Here is a 25,009-nt window from a genome sequence, read left to right on the forward strand (position 1 = left end):
TTTAACTTAATATATAACCACTTCTTTATTCATTTGAGCTTCGTATAATTTATAACCACTTCTTTACACACTTGAACTTAATATCACATAATTTATAACCACTTCTTTATTCACTTGAACTTAATATCGCATAATTAATAACCACTTCTTTATTCACTTGATCAAGTCAATCCAGATCACTATTTATTCATTTGAACTAATATCGCATATTCTTTATTCACTTGATCAACTCTAAATCCAGACCACTTCTTCATTCACTAGAATTTAATACCCTATAATTAATAACCACTTCTTTATTCACCTGATCAACCGTCAATCCAGACAATAAAATGGTCGATGATCATAAATAAATTGAGATATAAAATTATGCTAAAACTTAAAAAGACTTGAATGATGTATTTAAAATATAAAATACAAAACATTCAGAGTTTATAATTCAGCAAATCATAAACAAATTCGGATATGTAAAGGGAAAAAAAGTAACTTTTCACTATTTCAAAAAAAGTAATTGTTCTAAAGAAGAAATATTAAACAATGTAACTTAAAAATAACGATAATGCATCTTAATCATTGACAATTAATCATAATTTAAAATAAATTATCCTTAAAAAATTATCTAGCATACTGTTTAATAAAAAATTCTATACTACCCCTCTCCATTCTCCAAAACAAAATGTGGAACTTGGATAAGGCCGAAAAGGCCACAATTGCTCAGATTTTATTTTCAGAGCCCCGCACATGAGTATTTTGAGCTTCAAAATCTAGTAAGAAAAAGGAATATTTATTTTGTAGTCTTTATTTCGACTGATTAAAATTAATCGGCAGACATAAATATATAATTGATAACGAATTACACTTTGAATAACAAAATAACATAAGAAAAATTTGTATTGTGTGTTGAGTTATCGATTTTTCCTGGATAATTCATAGACAGTTAAACTTTTGACAGGTTTGGCTTAAAATTTTAAAAATGTCAAAATTATATACCAAGTTCCATTTGCCACTTGTTGCGTTTTGTAATTTTCGCATTCACTTTCACTCTTAAAATCAGATAGAGAAGCTTCCAATGGTTTTCTCACAAAATTGGATAGAAAAAAGTCTACAAATATGACACGTATCAAATTTCATCTAAAACTCACATAAGATAATGCGTTCAAAGACAACCAAATTCAATTCTAAAAATGTTTTTTTCGGACTAGGGGAAAATCTGAAACATGGAGATTCTTCAATTTAAAAGAGATTTTTATTTATTTAAAGATTCTTCAATTCGAATTTTTTGGTAATTACAATAATTTCTTATTGTATAATTCATATAAAAATAAAAAAGCTTGAGAAAATGAAAAGAATTTTTGAGGTAGCAGAAATTTATTTGATCGTAGATTTTGAAAGTAAATGCTTTGGTCTTTTTTCGTTATTCTTTATTTTCCTAATCGATCACTTCGTTACATTTTTGAAATAATATTTAGTTTCCAATAAATAGAAACTTCCAATATGTCATTGCATTAACATATATTTAATAATGTATGCATTTTGCTTTCATAAATATACTTCCGTAACATTTTTTTATAAACTCTTTATAGATTTAAAATATATTTATTTGATATTCGGCTCAATTTTCTTCATTTCCTGTTAAAATGTTTGAAATATAGAACAAATTAATAAACATTAATTATCTTTAAACAAAATAAAATTCGACTATAAATGATTAATAAACTAATATTTTAAATTTAAAATTCCTTTTTATTTCTTCTTTTTTCTCTGTCGAAATTTATTATACTTTTATTCCATAAAGATAAATGGAAAAGAATTCTCCAAAACTCTTTTCTTTTTAATTTCCTTTCTCTTAAAAAAAAACAAAAGTTTAAATGTAACAATGTTAAGACATTTTTTTTTTTTCTCCATCAAGAGCAGAAGTAGCTAAAACCGTTGCAATTCTACTAGCGCGAAAAAAAAAAAAAAAAAAAAAAGTTCTTTTTTTTTCCCGTTCCATAACTTTGAAAGCCGAGACTTTTCGTCTGCGCTAAATATCGAAATCTGGCAACCCGTTGGAAATAACAAAGTTGTGTTTCGCGAACGCGCTTTCGAGATCTTCATTATGATTGACATCGCTCGACCGAGTATCATCTGAAAGGAATATTCTCTCACAAATCGGAATACTATCTTATCTCGGATACGGTAAGTACGTTTTGAATATTCTCATGATACAATCTTCATAAATTTTTGATTATATTAATGAGGTAACTGTTAATATTTTTTACTGATTTCGGGAAGTATAGAGTTTGGCAGTTGCATTTTTATTTAATCACGAAAAAATTATAAATATTTTCTTGAATATTCCATGATTTTTAACCAAAAAGTGAAATGTATTCCTCTCTTTGCTTTTGTCTGTGGCATTTGTCTTCTGTTTATTTCTTTTTATTCAGATTTAAGCAAAAGTTTCGGAAAAGGGTTAAAAAATCAAAATTATAGTCTTTTTTTTTGTCTTTGCAAATCTAATGAATTTTCTAAAAATTTAAATCAAATATTTTTTTGTGTTTGTTTTTATCTGTGATATTTGCCATTTCTTTTTATTTGATTTTTGTTCATTTCTTTTCTGTACTATCAGCTATATTAAAATCACAAAATAACTTTTCTAGAAATAAGGCATAGTTTGTTTGAAATATAATTATTCTAACCAGATCAAGAAACCTTTATAAATTATTTTTTTTAATAATTTTATTAAAATTCGTCTAATATCTAGTTACGTTTTTCACTTTTTCTGAAAAGTTGAATGTTTATATTTTACAATTATCTTAATATTTTAAAATTAATTTTTCGAAATGGGATATGTTAAGTAAGTAATAAACACAGTTTTTTTTTAATCATTTATAAAAAATATATCTATCATTTATGAAAACAGCTGTTAAAACATAAATCACATTATTTAACTGAAAAATAAATTCAAACTTTCAATAAATTTTTATGAAATTGAAGGAATTATAAATTGCTCTATTATTATTTTTTATTTTTACAATGACGTAACATAATCAGACGACTTTGTAAGAAAAATAATTTAATCGATTTCGAAAATCTTTTTGTAAAAATAAATGTTGATAGTTGAGTTATATAGGAAGGAAATTAAAAAATAGTAAGTTATATTAAATGCATATTTAAAAATCTATTGGTTTTTTTTAATAAATAAGATAAATAGGTCAAATTTGATTCATTTTATCGACATTCATTTCATTTTCTTTTTCTATTTAAAGGTAAATTTATGTTGTTAAATTATCAATTAATTTTATAAATTCTTTATATACATAAGGTATTATATTAAAAACGAATTCAGATAAATAATGTTAGAAAAATACATAAAACTGAAGTTTATTATTGTTTTATTGTTAAGTTCAAATAATTTTTTGTAGAAAAATAAGAACTTTATGGGATTAAATTCGAAATATAAAGTTAGAAGCTAAATTAAATATGTCAAAAACGAAAATTCAAATAAGAACAAAAGAAAAAGAAACTGAAACTTATTTTTTTCTTGAAAGTAATTTTTTTTAGATACAATCACTGCCCAACTTGAACAAAGTTATTCAAATATATTTTTTATCGACTTATAGAAATACTTGTGCCTTTGTAATCCCCGATTTGTAGAAATTTACTAAACTAGCGCTTCATTGGTTATTGAGTGAAATCCTTTAGAATCGAGTGCATCAAATTCCCTTCAGCAAAAAAAAAACTGGTTCCATCCAAACTAAATCTTTCGCAACAAAAACAAAAAAATCTTAGTCGAAATTTTTTTTTTTGCTCTTAGGAAACCGGTGAGGAATCTTGAAATATACGGAATCTCGAAACCAGAAGTTTAAAAACAAAAATGTACCGTTGGAATAACTCGAATTGCACTGAAAATCTTTATACCATTTGATAAAAAGAATTTTTTAAATGTTTAATTTCGAATGTTATAAGAATATGTACCATATTTTTAGCCTGTGAAACCCTAATTTTTTTTTTACTAAATGTTTTTGAATTGATCTGTTTTAATAAAACCTTATTCTAACTAATGTAGGCACATATTTGTTCGGTAATGAGATCACCTATTTAAATTAATAAAATAATGAATGAAGATAAAATTCATTCAGATCAATTTCAGTTTTAAATAATTTATTTAGATTTTGTTCATTCAGAAATTATTTATACAGAAAAATTATTTAATTCTATTTAATGTAAACAGCATTCTAATTGATGTAGTCCAATCCTCAAACTTATTCTGATGTAAACCTTAATTCATGTAGTCCCATCCTCATCTTGCCCGGTAATCAAATCACCTCTTTATATTAATAAAAGAATAAATGAAAATGGAATCATTCTGCCCAATTTCAATTTCAAATCATTTATTGAGATTTCATTCATTTATAAATCATTATTCTGAAAAATTCTTTTATTTTAATTAATATAAACTTATCTCGAGTTGATTGAGTCCCTCCTCAAATCACCTCTTAATATCAATAAAAGAATAAACGAAGGTGGAAACCAGTCAGCCCAATTTCAATTTCAAATCATATATTTAGATTTCATTCATATATGATTTGATGATCCATATATGATATTATTTATACAGAATTTTTTAAAATTCTAATTAATGTAAACCTTATTCTAATTGATGTAGTCCCATCCTCATACTTGCTTGATAATCAAATCGCTTCTTAATATTAATAAACTAATAAATAACGAGGGAATCCATCCAGTCCAATTTTAATTTTTTTAAAAATATTTTAGAATAGGATTACAATTATTATATTTCATGGGAATACCAGCAAAAAGAAGAGAAACAACTGAAATGCACAATCTTATCCACAAAAACAAAAGAAGTCTTGTGCATATGCTTCCAGGAATTGTGCTATTTCTGATTTTTGAAACTTATAAAGTAAATTAAAGTGTATTCAATCTTTAACTTAGTATTTAAAATCATGATTAAAAAATATAAGACCGTAATGACTTGGTGACAAAGTCTTTGTATTGGTAGCAGATGGTTGTGCTTTCAGACCCGACTGTAGCAATAATCCGTCTGCATTTCATTTGAATTGCACTATTTGTTCAAGGGAATTCAATTACTGCTGTGTTTATGTGAGACCTCTTCTAAAAATGAAAAATCTCTGAGACACCAGAAACTAAAGTAAATAAGAAAATGTAGGAATGATAAGTATCAAATAAAAAACTGTCAAAGAGATTCGAATCTTTTGTTCAAAACAACTTGATATTTTTTTAGGATTAAATTCATATGGGTTTATATTATTTTTAAAGATTTATTCTTTCATGTCGCCGATATAAAGAAAAGAAAAAGTGTATGTATTATCATTCTAACGTACGCGCATATAAAAGCAACATAAAAGCTATAGTTTTCATAGTTCATACTGATAAAATATAGCTCTAAAGTACACGTAAAATATTTTTAAATATTTATTAAAATTTTATAAAAAATTTTGTAAAGAAAAGCTTTTTTTTTATATTAAAATTGAGTAAAAAGAGTTTCTTTTCTACAGATATAGGTAAAGAGATTATTGAAGAAAAACATGAAATGACAAAAACGATGAATGTTTTATTAAAAATTTCAGTATCCTTTTGTTAGAAATTATCTTTTATCCAAAAAACTTGCCAAATTTGGTAATTTTAGGTACAATTGTGTATATTACTAAACTTTTTGAATGATTCTTGCCTCATACATAATCACATGCCATAACAGCGAATCTATAAATATTATCAAATTAAAAAGAGGTATAACATCTGTTTTTTTATTTTTTTTTATTTATTTTTTTATTTTTATAATTAAATCTGAATGGTCGGGTGTACGGGATTTGTAAAAAAAAAATATCAAATCTAGATAAAAGATTATTTATTTTCTGTATTTTAAACTCAAACATTTATCTTACTATTTGTTATTCTTAGTAGAATATCATATTCATATTCTTAGTAGAATAAGTAATATTATTATAAGCATCTGTCATTACTTTTATTTTAAATAAACCGTTACCTTTTCGTGCATCCCTAATTGAGCCCGTCGCTTCAAAATTAATGAAATAGTATCAAGTTAAAAACGAATTTAAGGTTGGGCAGTGCTTGAAAATTGAAATTCCTCGATAACTCTATTTCTTAAAAAATTTGAATAAGATAACTTATATGAAACTGTATGCATAAGCGAGAATATTGATAACTACATTCTTGATTAATTCATTTTACTTTTGTTTAGTTAATGTATATTTTTACTGAGGAAAAGGGAACGAAATAAGGATATAAAGGATACTTATCTATACTTATAATAAAGCTCAATGTGTGTGTGTGTGTTGGCCCTCTACAGGTCAGGTCATTTGACATACAGCTATCAAATTTGGTACATGTATACCTTAGAGGTCGGGAATGTGCACCTGGGGTCCCTTTTTTTGAAATTTTAATTAGAATTTTAATTATTAGTTAAAAACTAACTTTCCCGCCAAAAAAATATTCCATTTTCCCCACCGCCAACTTTTCCGCCAAAAAAATATTCCATTTTCCCCACCGCCAAATCTTCAGTTATTTTTTTCTCCCAACAGAATTGAGGCTAGGGTTAACATTTTTCGGCGGATTATTTCAAACGATTCTGTTTATTTTCTTAATGTTTTATGCATTTAAAATTAAACATTGTTAATTAATCCATGTTTCACATTCATTCTGAAGTACTTTTGAATTAAAATAACAAAGAATAAAGGAAATTAAAAATGTATAATCTGCATAGCCTTACCCCAACTGGCGTAGAAAAATTCACGCACTTGCGTTAACGTAACTGGCGAAGAAAATTCACGCATGCGCATTGTTTTCTGACTGTTGGCATGGCAACCAACGGATGATTTAAATTATTTTTAGGTTAGTTGCATGCTTTTTTAAGTAAATTGTATTTATGTTAGTTATATATTTTTTGTATATGCTTATAGTTTTAAGTACATCGTTTTTAAGTAGTTTTTTTTAACCTATTTTCAATGATTTAAATTATTTTTAGGTTAATTGGATGCTTTTGTAATTAAATTGTATTTATGTTAGTTATATACTTTTTTGTATATGCTTATAGTTTTAAGTACATCGTTTTTTAAGTATTTTTTTAAACCTGTTTTCGACTGATTATTTTAAACGATTCATTTTATTTTTTTAGTGTTTGATGCATTTAAAATGAAACATTGTTAATGAATCGATCTGTTCATGATGAATCTGAGAAATTTTTGTTGACAAATTCTTGAGATATTACATAAATTAAGAAAGATATTCTTTAGTGCCCATAAAGTTTAAACGCTCAGTGACTCTGTTATCAGTAATAATATTATTAAAAAAAATGCTTTGTTTCAGTAAAAAATATTATTATATTAATTGCAGATTAATCATTTACACTTTAATTTAAAGCATAATTTCTACGAGGGGTAACAGAAAATTAGAGAGATACATATCAGGCTATGACTGAAGGCCCTTATAATATTATGAGTGAATTATATGAATATCAAAATTTGAAGTTTTAAAATATTTTGCCGAAGAATCTATTAAAGTTGGAATTGCGTAAAATATTTAATGGTACGACCGGAGTTTAACCTCCTGCTTGGAGCAATTTTTAAAAATCGCCAACAACGACCTTGCGAAATGTTCAAAAGCAAAGTAGCAGATGTTCAATTATAGTGCATAATAAAGATTGCCAGCTTTGGAGTGTTATCGCAACTTGGCAAAGAAGGGGGTTAAACTCCGGTTCAACCTATTTAATTATTAAAATTTAAACGAACATTAAGATTGGCGAACCGGCTGGTCGCCAAAGGCGGCTAGTTAGTAATATAAAAATAACATCATTTAAATATAAAAATAAGGATACTTCTCACTACTATGCGATATAATATTCAAAAATTATTTCTACATTTTGTTGAATAAAAAAATGTCAAACAACAAATTTTTATTTTACACCATCAATAAAAAAGCATATTTATTACAATTTTATTTTTTTATTCAGTTTTTTTTAATGAAAAAAATTAAAATTCCCCATTTACTGTTGAAACATAACTTCGATAAGAAAAAAGGAGCTATAAACGATAACTATCTTTTATTGTGCGTGTGATTTAGGCCTAATATTTTCATTTCTTTGAAAAAAATTTAATATTTTGTATGCTAAATATTCCAATTTAATCCCATTACTTTATTTTAAGCGTTTTTTGTTCACAGTACTCTCAAACTAATCGCACTCCAATAGCTGACTTCCAAATCCTTTAATTCGTATTACTTTAGAGACAGATTTATACTTGCAGTTGAAAAAATTAATTAAATGACATAAAAAATGACTTAGATTTTACATTGTTTGAGTAAATATATGTACTCTTTAAAAATTATGAAATATAAGTTTTTATCCAGTCTTTTGATCCTACTATTCATATCTGGAAATTAATTTTAATATACTAGCATTTTAAACAAAAAAAATTCATGAGAAAAAGAAGCTGCGACTGAAATCGACCAAATTATGGAGCTTAAAATTTTATTAGTGGCTTCTTTATAGATATACCAAAGATTAAGTGGTGTATGTCCCTTGAAACTGCCATCGAAATTATTTGAAATCATCTCAAATATTGATATTTAGAGTTTTACAATTTGATCAATTTTTGCTGTAAAAAAAGAAGAACCATTTTTGTTTTGTTTGTTTGTTTAAAATGCCAGTACACCAAAAATATTTTACTAAATATGGTTGATTGAATATGGTATAAAATTTAAGCATCGTAGCTTTTTCAAAGATATATTTGCGAGCTCAACTGCCATACAATATGATCATTTACGTTCTTTACAACATTTTTTTTTTTCAAGTGAGCTATATACTTATTTCTAACAAACTGGAACTTAGCTTTTACTCGCCATTACAGTGGATGAATGTATGGTACTGGAATCTATTGCAAAATGATTTTCTATAAAATGGTATAATGTTCATTATTAGCATAATCACTATGTTTTATTCTGTTCATGTTTAACCTTTAATGTTTAAAATACTTTTATTGATGTGTAAGATATAATAATTTTTCTGGAGATATCCAAATACATCGTAAATTTTTAAAAATTAAGAAAAATATTTTATTGTTATTCTTTATCCTTAATAATTTATTACTATATTTTCTCCCATTTTAAGCAATTATTTTATTTTATTCGATCAATATTTGCATGGATATAGTAATTCTATTAAGTTTACAATTACGGTATTTGATATTCTGTAATTAATCAGATTGCACGTTTGTCAAGCTAATATTACCACGGTACTATAGTAGCGACCAAAAAAAATTTCGCCAATTTCGCGATATCAATCGTCAAACTATAGAGCATGTGATTCTCATGTGATTTGTTCTATATTTATGCACATATTTATTATATGTATATTTATACACTTGAGTATATTTTTTATAATTTGGCGAAATTTTTTTGGCGCTTTTTGGTCTCCGCTAAAACCGACAAGTATCATTACCACTTATCAACATCTTTCAAAATAAATTTCATAGCAGAAGTTACTTCTAAACGGAACGATTTTTCTCTAATAGATATAAAACAATGGAAAGAATATTTTCATCACAAGTGCTAGGATTATCCATTAATATTTTGTTAATAGCATCGGTAAAATTGACAAAATTTATATCCCAAGTTACGATGTTTTAAACCATCAAAGCTATACAAAGGGATAATGCCACTATTTCCTTTTGAAACAAAAGATTTAATTTCATTTGGTCTCAAAATACTTCCCATTCTCTTCATTTCCTAATTAAATGTGATCTGAGTAATTTAGTCTTTTGCTCTAAATATGCAACAACCTTACAATTAGCACCTGATGAACTTAGAAAAGGCAGCTATCTCTCCAAGCGTGTCTCCCTCCTCGCTTCACTTCAAATCAAAGAGATGCAGTTCGATAATTAAAAAAGGTTTTATATGTGAAACTGTCTACCTCTCTGCTGACTTTCGTTATTCATATTATTAAAATTCAGAATTATTACCAAATCATTTGCGACAAATCATAACTTATATTGTGTGAAAAATGGAATATTATATACTTTAAAAATGAATCAAGGAAATGAGCCGTTAAGCCTGGTTCGGAACCTTAATGAACCATAACTGAATTCCAAATACCTGAATATTTTAATTACTTAATCAGATAATTGCATTATTGGAATTTTTATTTACTTCACAGCTAGCTAGCTGTACGTGACCGTCGTTATTAAAAAGTGTTTCAAAGTTTTAAAAACCATTTGGATTTCTGCATCGCGAAAATACCATTTACAATCGACAAAATCAACAATTGATTTCTCCTTACTTTTATAGTGTGTTTTATCACATTGTGAGGTTAAAGAATCTAATTCACTAATTACTTTCTCGTATATGTAATATAGAGAAAATATAGTAATCGTCAAAAAATTCGAACACAATATTTTAACAAATCTCCGCATTTTAGACCTTCTTAAGTTAGAACAACACATTCCTATATTTCTGTCTGTTTGTGACAAAGATAACAAAAAAGCGCTTTGAGCTAGACGATTGAAATTTTGTACACGATTCTGAATAAAATCTGTTCAGAGGAAGTCAGTCTATCCGAATATAGGATAACTACAAAACGAATAGAATTAAGTAGATAACATTCGGTACACAGAACTAGCATGAATAGTGTAGGCATTAATCAAATTTTGTGCCAAAACTGTTCAGAGGAATTCAGTCTATCCGAATATATGAGAACTGCAAAACAAATAGAGTTAAGTAGATAACATTCGGTGCACAGGACTAGCATGAATAGTGTAGGCATTAATCAAATTTTGAGCCAAAACTGTTCAGAGAAAGTCAGTCTATCCGAATATATGAGAACTGCAAAACAAATAGAGTTAAGTAGATAACATTCGGTACACAGAACTAACATGAATAGTGTAGGCATTAATCAAATTTTGAGCCAAAACTGTTCAGAGGAATTCAGTCTATCCGAATATATGAGAACTGCAAAACAAATAGAGTTAAGTAGATAACATTCGGTACACAGAACTAACATGAATAGTGTAGGCATTAATCAAATTTTGTGCCAAAACTGTTCAGAGAAAGTCAGTCTATCCGAATATATGAGAACTGCAAAACGAATAGAATTAAGTAGATAACATTCGGTGCACAGAACTAGCATGAATAGTGTAGGCATTAATCAAATTTTGTGCCAAAACTGTTCAGAGGAATTCAGTCTATCCGAATATATGAGAACTGCAAAACAAATAGAGTTAAGTAGATAACATTCGGTGCACAGAACTAGCATGAATAGTGTAGGCATTAATCAAATTTTGAGCCAAAACTGTTCAGAGAAAGTCAGTCTATCCGAATATATGAGAACTGCAAAACAAATAGAGTTAAGTAGATAACATTCGGTACACAGAACTAGCATGAATAGTGTAGGCATTAATCAAATTTTGTGCCAAAACTGTTCAGAGGAATTCAGTCTATCCGAATATATGAGAACTGCAAAACAAATAGAGTTAAATAGATAGCATTCGGTACACAGAACTAGCATGAATAGTGTAGGCATTAATCAAATTTTGTGCCAAAACTGTTCAGAGAAAGTCAGTCTATCCGAATATATGAGAACTGCAAAACGAATAGAATTAAGTAGATAACATTCGGTGCACAGGACTAGCATGAATAGTGTAGGCATTAATCAAATTTTGATTGTTTGTTTGATTGATTGATTTTTGCAAAAGACTGTATGTCTGTCAGTCTGTACTTTCAGAAACTTTTAAACGGGATAGTTCAAAAACGCAGTGGCTTGAATATATTAAATTTGGTATAGGAATTTGTGACTACAAGTGTAATTTTGTATCAAATGTTTGTTTTAATCGATTGAGATAAACATGTCTATGCACAAATTCGATCTTCAGATACTATTCACCGCATTCCAGGTATTAATCGCCAAATATCTCGCGAAGAATGACACGATAAATCCAGTAAAAATGCTATAATGCAATGGTTAATATTTTGTAACTACTGTACACCAATACCATGCACGGCGTTCTCTGGGATAACATCTTTATTAGACAGTATGCGAGAAAGTTTTGGGAAGACCACTGCAGCTACTTTTTGAAATAGTAGCTCTCTAATAACTGACTAACTCACCAATTTTAAAATAGTAATTTTTATCGTTTTGAAATTAAATTGGAAAAGAAACAGAAAATTGTTTTGTAAATATGTTCTGAATTAAGAATATAGTTTCTTAGTAGCGACTGAACAAAAATTTTGTAATACTCCAAATAGCGATAATAAATACTACTATCATTATTTGTTAACACGTATACACGTAATAGAAAGTTTCGACAAAAGAAAACAATAATCGTCTCATATATCAGTAAAAAAATGACGTCATTGAATAAAGGACAATAGAGGGTTTGTCCAGTTATTTTGACAGAAAACTGAGCTGAAATTTATAAATAGGATACATTAGTCATTCAAGTTAATGTCCTGATTTGAAGCTCCAAGAAGGCTAACTTCCAGTAACAGTGATCAGAGGAATAGAACGACAGCTGTAGTAACAACTTTCTCACCAAATTTCTACACTACACGAACGAAGAAACGATTGAAGCTATACATTGAAGGCAAAGCATAGTGATTATTATTTTAGTTTTAAAAATCAAATTTTGAAAAAAAAAAAACATTAGAATAATTACTTAGCTTTGTTATTCCCTTATTCAATAATTTAGAATAAAAATGAATATTTTACATTGTTCCAATTATTTCGCTTATCTTTAATCCTTACTTCCGTTGTTAATTTATTTGATGTTTGGAAAAATCTGTAAAAAGACACTTTAAAGTAATTTCTAAGAAGTGATGCATCTGGATAAACCATATCCAGTTCTAAAATATTTTAAACATTATCCCCATGAATTTATTAATTTCCCTATTACCTTTCAACAGTACTTAGTACATTACTCCAACAGTACTTACAACATCTCCATATACTTAGGAGATACGTTTCTCCTACTACTAGTTAAGAGATACTTTTTTTTTTAATTTAAACATTTTTGAATTCATTTATGAAATTGTTTCTTATTGATTAGCAATTTTTCTGATTCATTTTAGTTTTGTCAGGCTTTTATTCCATTTAAAAGTCAAATCCCAAATTAAACCATATGACAACACTCACAAGCTATTCTCTCCAAAAGGCATGTAAATTTCATCTTCATATTCAATTCTGTTTAATACTCTAATATGCATTTTCTCCAATATAAGCAGTCTTTCTCCAAACAAGTATTTACAATATAAGTAGATTTTGGAATTATTGAAGCCATGAGAAACTTTAAAAAACTAAAACTAAGCAGTTAATTTCTGTAGCCTATCAGTATATTGAAATTTAAAATTATTCGCTGTCGACTATGAGTTTTCTTGTAGTAACTAATAGTACAAATTGAAAAATAATTCGTAAAAAACAGAGCTAAATGCTGCTTTACATAGAATAAACCTATATTTATAATTTTAGAATGTGTTCCCATATAAAAATCTAAGAAGTATTAATAATATATAACTGGACACTACTTAATGAATTTTTTCTACCGGATGATCATTGTCAACTTTGCATGTGAGCTTTGTTACCGATAGAAAACTGGCATATATATCGTTATAATTTTTAATTATTATCAAATTAATTATTACCAAATTTAATTATTAATTATTACCAATTTTAATTATTACCAAATTTAATTATTAATTATTACCAATTTTAATTATTACCAAAACATTATTTCTTCGTTAATATATTAAGATTTGTTTTAAAAAAATCATTTTCTACAGTCAAATAATTGCAATTCCCAGTCATCTTTAGACAGCAAATAAAGAAAATTGATTCCTCCAATTTGACTAACATGTCAGCACTCAATTTTCCTATCAAGTTATTCTGGGAATCCTCTTTTCAGTATAAAAAGTTTCCGTTTCACAGATTTTATGAATTTTAAGGATTATTCAAGTTTCTAATCACAAACTCTTAAATGACTGCACTGAAACTGCTTCTTGATTTCGCTTGCAGTTGCATAAAAAAGTTGGTTATCATAGATCATATGTTTTTCTCAGAAACGATTTGTTTTTATATATCAGTATCTTTTTCAATGCTGCATTTATTTCTAATATTTTCATAAAAAGCAATGTAATAGAAAATATATATATATATATATATATATTTGAATTCTCATAAAACAACAGAATTTTCGGCACAAGTAAAATGCAGAAATAATATAACTTTTTCATGAGTAAGGAAAATTTAAAATGAAAAGAGAATAGTTTATGGGTTGGTAATTAATAACAGATAGGAAATAATATAATTTTTTCATGAATCAGGAAAAGAGTTTATGGGTAGGTAGGTAATTGGTAATAGGTACAAAATAATAAATCTTTTTCATGAGAGAGAAAGACTTAAAATGAAAGGAGGGAAGTTTATGGGTAGGTGGGTAATTGGTAATTGGTAGGAAAATAATATAACTTTTTCATGAGAGAGGAAGACTTAAATCAGCGTAAAAGTCAAGTTTGATTATACTGCGCCAAGCATATATAAAACTCCGAATTAAAATGCAGAATGTTTGAGTCTGACACATATTGATATAAAAAAATAGATGATAAAGTTTAACAATGATGAGTGCATAGTAAAACCGAAGATGCAACGAATAAAATTGCAAAAACGAACGACAGTTTATGGCAAAGAGAAGAATGAGTGGTAAATCACTACTACTCATGATAAATAATACATAACACCTTTTATCAAATTGAAAAAGAGGATCTCAAACTCATACTGAATTACTTAATTAGGTTAAGTCCAAAATATCATATTATGTAAATTGTATTTCTACATTAAATGAAAAATCCATTAAACCTTTCAGCTAATTTTATCAAACATATAAAGGATCGCAAGATTAAGCGTTCATTTCATTTTTTGAGACAAAGCTAGTATTAATTTCTGTTCATTGCTTACGTTTTATCTCCGTATATTACTTTCAATAAATTCTTTTCTCTGCAAGATATTGTTTTATAAATTTATTTTGAATATAATTTGATGCCTATTTACTTCATTCGCATTACATCGAAACTTTTTCAGATAAATTAAAAATTACAACCTTCCTAGAGATGAAATATTAATGATATTACGGTTGATTTCAGCTCAAGGAATGAACTATTTAACCACATTTTAATTCGTATTTTGACATAAATAACATTGTTTCATTCGTATCTAAATCCTATAAGAAATCTTTCCAGATGAATTAAAAACTGATTACAATTTTTCAGAAGATGAAATGTAGATGACATAGCTCAAGGATTAAAGTAGTTTTAAGGGATTTACATTATTTCTTATTTTAACACAAAGACCATCATCAATTGTTCCCACGTTTAATTAACAATACTGATTTATTATCCTTATAATGCTTTCTGCTGACTGTTTCGCTGTCAGTCTATGCTTTTAACATTTGAATTTGTCATGCGAACGGTTGTAATACTGGTATTCAAATCCATGAATGTCAAATAAAAAAATTCATATATTCAGTTACTTATTTAGTCTTGCTGTTTATTAATTTCTCCTATACTGTATACATATATACATTATATGTATGAGCGATTATAATATATGTATAGATAAGTATACATATACTATAATCGCTCAGTTATTGTAACCTCAGTATATTATAATAGGCAAACAATTAATACTCGAGTTGTTGACCAATTTCCTCATTCCAGAACTTCATGAGTCCAAAAAATAAAATTTTAAAATTACTTCTATCTGTCCAGGAAAGAAAAATTCATAAATGTTTCAGCTAGATGGATAAAATTTGGTGTATGGACTAACGGCCGACTAAATTTGCTCATATCTATAAAATTTTGAATGAAATCGATTTCCAGGAAATAAGTCTCTTTCGATGTTCGGTTGTAAGTGAACTCCATAAGTCCAAAACGCAAAGAGCAAGTAGTCAAAATTTAGTATACAGCTTTAGAATCTAGAATCTAGATTCTTAACAAATTTTAAACCAAATCTATGAAAGGGTTGACCGTTTGACGATTTGTACTTTCGCATGCATGTAAACATAATAACTCATAAACTTAATGACTGAAATCCATCAAATTCGGTATAATACCCTGTGACTACAACTATATTTCTGAATCAAATTTTTGTTTCAATCGATCGGTAGATGTCCAAAATGTTCAATTCGGTAAAAGTTCTAGATTCATGTCAATGATCTATATTTCATTTTCTATTGTTAGAAAAAGCCATGCAAGGCATTAGCCATCTTATCCTGAGGTGCATAATTTTATACGGGGGGGGAGGAATAACACCTTTATTAGAAAGTATGTGAGAAATTCTTGGGCATATTACCACCACTAGTTTTTCTATTGAATTAGCGTAAATGGAATTGTTCCATTTTAGCAAATGTCTTATGAAGTGCCGTATCTTGTATCAAATTGTTCTATTTCGAATGTCGATTATTGTTGCATGTTTGGAAGAGCAGGCCAGATTTTCAATTATTTTATGTTGAAATTAATAATATGAAAATTAATAAAATTTTTAATGAACCGGCATATAAATTAGAGAGAGGAAAAAGAAATCCCCAAAAACTTTGATAATCACTGTCTGCAAATGTATTTCTTCTTAAATGCAAAGTTTTATACCTTTAACATGAGCTCATTATTTCGTTATTCTGATTTGTCTTGTTATAGTATTACTAATATTTAAGTAGATTATTTAAATTTAATTATATTAATGGCCCCTTTTGCAGTAACTGTATAATTAAAGTTTGAATATCACTTAGAAAAATCTCGGAGAAGTGTGCGTTGATTTGACTTTCCACTAAGCGAGCAATGAAATGGTATTTAAAATTGTCTAGAAAATGATAATCATTGTGCCATGATTAGAATGGATGCCTTGCATTTTATTAGAAAATTTCGATTAAATATTTTAAATTCAATATTTTAAATCTAGAAAAGATTGGTTCCTATTAATATTTTCATGAGCAAAAATCATGTTGGCGAAATGATTTGTTACAGAAACCAATATTTTTTAAACTCTGCACTATACAAATTTATTTGAAAACGCTTGTCACACATGATCTTCATATTTTAAACGATACTAACTACTACAGATTCACACATATAGCAAATGACTATCTAAAATCCCATCAACGTTTTCACACAAAATCTCCATGTCGAAAGGATTAGATTTTTAACCTGCTTTCCTTTTGATATGGATCAAAACAAGAAATCAAATCTACCTCTTTCTATAAATAATCCTTTGTCTTTCTACCCGTGAGCTGAATGTTGATATAAAAAATGAAAAAAATGATAAGAATTAACGGTGTATAGTTATGACATTGAGGGAAGAATGGTATTACTGTTTTTTCCATTTGAAATTTATTTTTTCCGGTTTTTCTATTCAAAAAGAATAAAACGGAATTTTGTCGCAAACAGCAATGCAAATGACGGGAGACAGAAAGTCATGGTCTATAAAATACCCGAATTCCGTTTCTGAGTTCCGGTTCACATTGCGAAGAATTAAAACCTCAGATTATTGTAATAATATCTTTTAACCGTATTAGATGTTAAAGTATTTAATTTATCAGTATACGTGAGAGAGAGGGTGAAACCTACCTAAAAAGGGTTTACTTTGTTTAAAAAACAACAGTTATACTAGATTTAGCTTTCTTTTTATCTTTCTAAAACAAAGTCTAGATTGCAAGGTCAAAAACTATTAAATACTTCAACTTTTTTGGCTATCATAATAATAAAGATGACGTAAAATTGACATGTACAAATATAAAAAAATAATTTTAAAAATTGATTACTGATTTTTTAAAAATCGAGGCAGTTTATCCTTCAGTTGCCTCCTGTACTAAAAAACATTTGTTTCATAGTAGTGTAGGAAAATAAAGCGCAATTTCGTCTTCGTCATTTTGACTGATTGAACCTAAAACCCGATGCACAATTACAAATTTGGCGACAAAACTGGATACCAAATTTCATTTGTCTAAGTAGTTGTATTTTTGTCTTAACTGCGCTCACTTATTCACGAACGCATAGGCCAACAAAACATTTATTTTTCAACATTTTTCCATTGACAGATTCGATCCAAACCTTGGTGCGCGTCTTCCATTTCATGATAAAACTGTATTCTGAATTTCATCCTATTTATATACTGCATTTATGATACTCACATATAGATCAATAGACAAACGGATTTCAATGTGACAGGTTTCGTCCAAATCTACAATTTTATACTAATTCTAAATGCCAGATTTCATCTGTCTAGCTTGTTGATTTTTTTAATTATGATATTCAAGGGAAGATATAATTAAAATGGAGTGATCTATCCGAAATTTTCTCACATATTCTCTATTTAATGTCTTATCCCCCTAGCAGTTATTGTATTTGTCAAAATTTTAGCGACTCCAAGACATATTAAAACTATATTGTTAAGGCCAAATGCAAAAGGTTGAATTTTAAGTAGGTTTTTCTCCTGCATATATCATGCGAAAAACTAACCAGAGGAAAGTGATCTCGCCGGAACTTTCCCATATACTTTCTGTGTTGTTTCTTATGGCACTTAGACAAGCCCGCTGTTACGAAGTCAGCGATTTAAGCCGATGGGGAGGGGGTGTCCTTTGTTTTAGTAGCGCCAACTAGGGACAAGAGTGCGACTTTGCCACTCACGCATCACTCATTCCCTTGTACAACCCCTTTTTACAGGATGGCGCATTCACGCATCTCACAGATAAAACAGAGGAAGAACAATCATGCCCAAACCGGGACTCGAGCCCAGGACACCCAGATCAAGGGGAAGACGCGCTACCCTTATGCAAGGACGCCGGCGTTTACTTTATAATAAATGTAATTGTGTATTATTAATCACATGGCGAATAATAGTTATAAAAGTACCTATTATTGTGTAGCTGTTGGCTAATTTTCGGCAATTATTTTGGTATGTGGTAATATAAAAGTGTCAGAAAACAGAATTTGTATTTTGGATGTTATTTTTCCGAGCCATTCAAATCAAAATTTGACACGTGACGACAATGTTAGTGAAAATATCACATATCAAATATAATGTATTTTATTGATCACGTTTTTGAGCGGCCATGTTTATATGTTTCTGAAAAAACAGACCAGCAGGCGATCAACCTTTTGGCATATTTAGTTCCAAATTCGTTTCATATCTGCATTTTAGATATTAATTCTCTGAATCAAATTTTATCCATTTAACTCTCTTCGTTTTATAGTGTTTGTATTATATTCCTACAATCGGGCATACAGATTTCCTCTGAATGAATTTCGCTCAGAATTTGAAAGAAATTTAAATATACCACATACCAAATTTTATTTCAAAATATTTACTCTTATATCCGCTTTGATTTGGTTGGGTTTCTCTACCGTTTATATCAAATTTCATCCGTTTAGCTCGAAACGTTTTTGATTGTTAAAGTCAGAGACAGAGAAGCATAATTCCAAAAATGTGCGTTTTTGTGACACAACGAGGTCTGAAAAGTGGAAATTAGTCAAAAGCTCCAGTTATGATTTTTTGGCAGTGATATTGCTTTCTTTTGCATACTTTGTATATGAGAAAAAAAAAAGAAAAGAATCTTCACCATGCATCAATAAATGAAAGACTATCTGAAAGGACGAAAAAAATTAAGTATTTTTTTCAGTGTCGCAAAAATTTCTTTCGTCTTAATCTTTTAAAAGAGGTCAGGATATCAGTACTCAACATAGTCATTAAAAATTTGTGATGAAATGGTCTTATGTTCTCCTTTGAAAGAAAAAAAAATGAAAAAGAAAACGAAACTTTCTAAGAAAATAAACAGATAAAAAAAATCATCTCTAGGAAGGTTGAACCGAATAATTTTTAATTCATTATAACTCATGTAAAAAAAAATGAATGACGATTAGAACAGAAATTTGATGTCAAGCATGTAAAATTTTGATAAATATGACAACATCATAAACTAAACATTTCATTGTTTTGGAAATTTACTATAATTTAGCATCATTTCATAATTTAACAAAGTAATTCATATTCATTCATTATTTTAGTCCGGACCGTAGCAGAAGTTTCAAAGGATACTCACCCAGCCAACTCGAACGTTTGTGCTTGAATATAACTTTACGCATGATAGTGCAGATAGTGTTTGTCATGCGTGCAGCAAACGTTTCGACGCTGCTGACAGTAAGTGTCGAGGAAATTGAAGAAAAAGAGAGTCATTGCTGAATTTAAAATTTGAGTAACAGTATTATGAGAAAATTATAAACGCTTACTTGAATTATTGTGTATTATACATTTTTGATCGAAGAATTATGAATTTTTTGAATGATTTTAATATTATTGATCGACTTATTGTATTTCAGCATATTATTAAGTGCGCAATTTACTGTCCAAATTCTTTAAAATAACAAAATTGATCTCTCTATAAATACAATAAATTAAATTTTAATTTCCAGTTATCTTTACTAATGTTTTTGTAATTTTATATAGCAAATGTTATAAAATTGTGAAACCATTATTATGAAATTTTAGCAGAAGAAGTGAACTTTATATATGTTGCATTTTATTCAAATATTCTGTTCGAAACTTATTAATTATTCACTAATAGGAAGAACGCTCTATGTACAGTCAACGGAAGTTTACATCTTATAACTTAAAACGAGCAATTCTTGTATATATATATATATATATATATATATATATATATATATATATATATATATATATATATATATATATATATATAATGATATTTTAACTCTAATTTCAATTTAATTAATTTTCAAGTTTTTATCTTAATTTAGCCCATAGTAACTTCATTCTAAAGTATTCTCTTATTTCGTGATCCAATTCCACTGCCTCTACCTAATTAATTCAAGAGAAGCTTTGTTAAATTGTTGAATCAGCTAAAATCTAACTTTCCCACACTGCGCGTGAAGAGATAAAATACCGCTGATCAGGCAAATTCTTTTTTAAAATCTCCCTGTGTTTCCCCTGCTTTGTCCACGCGTGTAACGAAAATCCCTATCGAAATCTCATAATACATTAGCACTGTAAAGAAATATTTTCCCTATCAAGATCATAGTTTATATAAGACCAGGGCTAAAATGTCCAAGAGCTTTTTCCTCATTTCCTTTCTGTGTCGTTCTGTGTGCTCATCGCTTGTACATATGCCTGCTTCCTCAAAATGAAATAAAACGTCGTCACGAAATTAAAAGTATCTTCACTGTCTTCAAACTGCATCATGCTTCACAACAAATTAATGTTACATACATACATACATACATACATACATATATTATATATATATATATATATATATATATATATATATATATATATATATATATATATATATATATATATATATATATATATATATATATATATATATATATATATATATATATATATATATATGTATATATATACTTGTGTATCTCAGAAATGGCTCTAACGATCAAATTCTATATTTATATAAGATATTACTTTTTTTAAGTTTGTATGTATAGTATTTTTCCTGAAAAAACTCGAGTTTACACGCACACACAGAAAAAAACATTTTTTTTTATAACTAACTATTAGAATCTATCAGACCTCATGATGACAGTGTCATATAGTGCCGTCTCGTAAATTTTGTGGTACTTGCATTGTCACCGTAGGATGATAACCTACTGGTAACTCAAAATTTTGTGAGATGGCTCTGATGGATGTGTGATGAGGTAAGACTGAAAAATATTCATATGTAATCAGTATGTGATTCGTTTGTAAATATTTTCACTAAAAAGACACGCGAGTTTATAAAAGAAAAAAAGTACTACCTAGCGGTTTTCCAGATATTAAAAATAAATAGACTAACCCATATTTATAAAAACAAAATAGTGGATTTATATAAACAATATTGAACTTTTTCTTTGTCATTCAGTTTGATAGCAACTTAAAAACATAAAAAGGAACACTATTATAATAAACTAGATCTCCTAAATACAATATGCATATACAGAGACAATTCAAATATATTTTATTCGTAAAGTTCGTTGACTATTTCTGGTATTAATCAGAAATTACAAACAATTAAGATCATAAGCATCTGAATAGATGTAATTGTTCAGCCTAGGTAGTAAAATCTGGCATCATAGTTTGTAAGTTTTTTAAGCGAACCTACTACCATGCGTTTGGCCTAGAATAACGCATTCTAATTTTCGCGCTTTAGAAACCCAATAAGCAAACAGTAACAATTTACACCGAAGGTTGGAACTGCGGTTGAAGGAAACTTAGATAATTTTCAAAAGTGTTAATTCTTTTAGCTGATGTAAACAACAATGTATAATAGAAAAAAAATTGCTGAAGTGTTATTATGTAAAAATATTTCTAGATAATAGGATCTTGAACAGAGAAAAAGAATTATTAAATGTACTGGCAAAGCATTTGTATCTTGAGATACGACTTTTATAAACAGATTTTAGACTTAGCTATTTAACTATATCAAATTATAGATTATTTACTTAATTATTTATAAAGTAGCTAAATAAAACTATAATTTCTTATATCCTAAAAAATATCTAGGGAAAAAAATAATAAAACAAATGAAAAGTGATTGAACTAAATAGTCATTTTAGGAGCTACTTAAACTGTCTGCCCGAAATATCTCTGAATGATCATTGGAAAGAATACCCTCATAATGACTACCAAAGAACAACGGTTGTTTTTTTTCTCATTCAGAATGGAATCAACTTTTCAACTGTAATAATTAGATGATTCAGAGTAAGATTTTCAGTAAACAAAAAATATTAATTTCAATACCTTTTCGCGAAAAGTATTGCTTATTATTTGAACTAAAATTTCTATATCGTTTGTCAAAGTCTGAGCAATTTCGCAGCAATAGTAATCGATATTTCTGTAAGACACTGAAAGTTTTTATCAACCCTTTATTTTTTATGATACTTTAAAGTATCGTTTAAATCCAGCTGATATCTTCACTATATGACTATTTTTTTAACAGTATTTGAAAGAAAACGAAGAAAGTATTTCCAATAGAAAGCAATAAATATCAACTGAAAATAATATTAAAAATTTTTTATTATTAATTTAATTTTTAAATTATTCTAATTAACTAAAAAAGTTTTTTTTTCTTCTTCCTGGGTTTATTCTGTACCAAAACTTAACTAATGGTTCAAAAATAAATTTGAAAAATTGATGGTAAAATAATTTGATAAATAAAGAGCTTAATCTACATGGGCTTTTTAAAATAAATTCTGATGTTAATGAAAAATTCCGATGAATGAAAGGAAAACATTTTGAAAATATATTTCTCTGACAATTTATGATAAAAAAACTTTTAAGATTTCTAAAAAAATTAAATCTAGAGAAAAAGATATAGTAACTAGAAACAAACCAAAAAAAAAAAAAATCTCAACTGGAATTTTCATATTCTTGTTCATTCACTCTCGATTTTTGAACAACAATTTCATTTTTAGAACATGTTCTTAAAAGTGAGAATCCTACACATTTGTATTAAAGCAAGAATTTTTGCAGTAATAACAATAGATATTCTTTTAAAAGATTTGAAAGTGGTATTAAATTTACATTGGCTTTTCAAAAAAAATTCTGATGTTAATGAAAAATTCTGATGAAGGCAAGGAAAACATTTATGAAAATATATTGCTCTAGCAATACAAATGTAGAGAATTCTCGCTTTTAAGAACATGTTCTAAAAACCAGATTGTTCTCAAAAATCGAGAGTGAGTGAGAGAATATGAAAAATCTAATTGAGACATTTATATTTGTTTTTATTTATTACATATCTTTTTCTCTGGATTTTCATTTATTACATTTTTAGAAACATTTTCTGATATATTGCTAGCAACTTATGATTATAGAACTTTTCTAAAAATGTAGTAAATGAAAATCCGGAGACAAAGATATGTAGTAAACAAAAACAAGAAATAAATATCTCAAGTGAATTTTTCATATTCTTGCTCTTTCACTCTCGGTTTTTTTAGATCAATCTGATTTTTAGAACACGTTCTTAAAAGCGAGAATCCTCTACATTTGTATTAAAAAAGAATCCGGTCTCTTTTTTAGAGAATTTCATCCGATATTTATCCAAATAGGAGACGCCTAATTGTAGTGCTGCTCTTCTAAATGAGGTCTGTTACAGGATGAGGGATTTTAATACAAAATCCTCTCAGAGCGAGTAATTCCACCAGTGGCATGATCCTGTTCCTAAAAATATTTGGTAATCCATTCCCAAAAATGAGAATTACCGACTTAAGGAGCTCCTCAAATGCCTCCCATTACGGATCATGAGTTCGGATTAGCAGCGCAGCGGTGAAACCAGGTCATCGAAACTACTTTTGCGAACGCTCCGCACGCGAACGTCTTTTTACTTACATCTGCTTTTAATAAACTCGCGCGGGTTGGGCACGGTAACTTTCGAATGCGGCATAGTTTTTATCTTGATAAGAAAGTTTGCTGGACCTGGAAAAATTCGTTGGATTTTATTTTATTTTGTGAAAAAGTGGACGACCAATTCTTAGATCTGGATTTGTTTTATTATTTAGTAAAAAGAATTTTAAGATTGATTTTCAACAAAAAAGGTACGTGCTGTTTTAATAAAATTAAATTATTATAATTATTTTAAATTGATTGACAGATCTTTAATCATTTTTATCATGTCATTTTGTAAATCATTTTTTTTTATCAATGTTCTTTCTGAAATAATTTAATAATAATTTAACTGTTCTTTAATAATGGTTTAACTTTTAATAAATAATTTAAAAAGCTTTAATTATTAACTATCAACATAAAAGGTACGTTCAGTTTTACTAATAAATTGATTAATGGACCTTTTATTATTTTTGTCATGTCATTTTGTAAATCAAAATTTTTCTTTGGTTTTTATCAATGTTCTTTCTGAAAAATAACTTTCATAAAGTGAGTATTTTCTGTACTCAAATCACTGCTGTAAAATTGTCATTAAATAGTTGCGAG

General features: G+C 27.8%; 1 protein-coding gene across 1 annotated transcript in view; it reads left to right on the top strand.

The window, feature by feature from the left end:
- The first annotated feature begins 2,103 nt into the window (after positions 1-2,103).
- Positions 2,104-25,009, top strand: part of LOC129981972 (uncharacterized) — a 76,008-nt gene continuing 53,102 nt past the window's right edge. Inside the window, exon 1 of the mRNA XM_056093051.1 lies at positions 2,104-2,175. The gene's annotated coding sequence lies outside the window, so the exon portion shown is untranslated. The remainder of the gene's footprint in view (positions 2,176-25,009) is intronic.

The sequence above is a fragment of the Argiope bruennichi genome, chromosome 8, assembly GCF_947563725.1.
Source record: "Argiope bruennichi chromosome 8, qqArgBrue1.1, whole genome shotgun sequence".
NCBI lineage: Eukaryota > Metazoa > Arthropoda > Arachnida > Araneae > Araneidae > Argiope > Argiope bruennichi.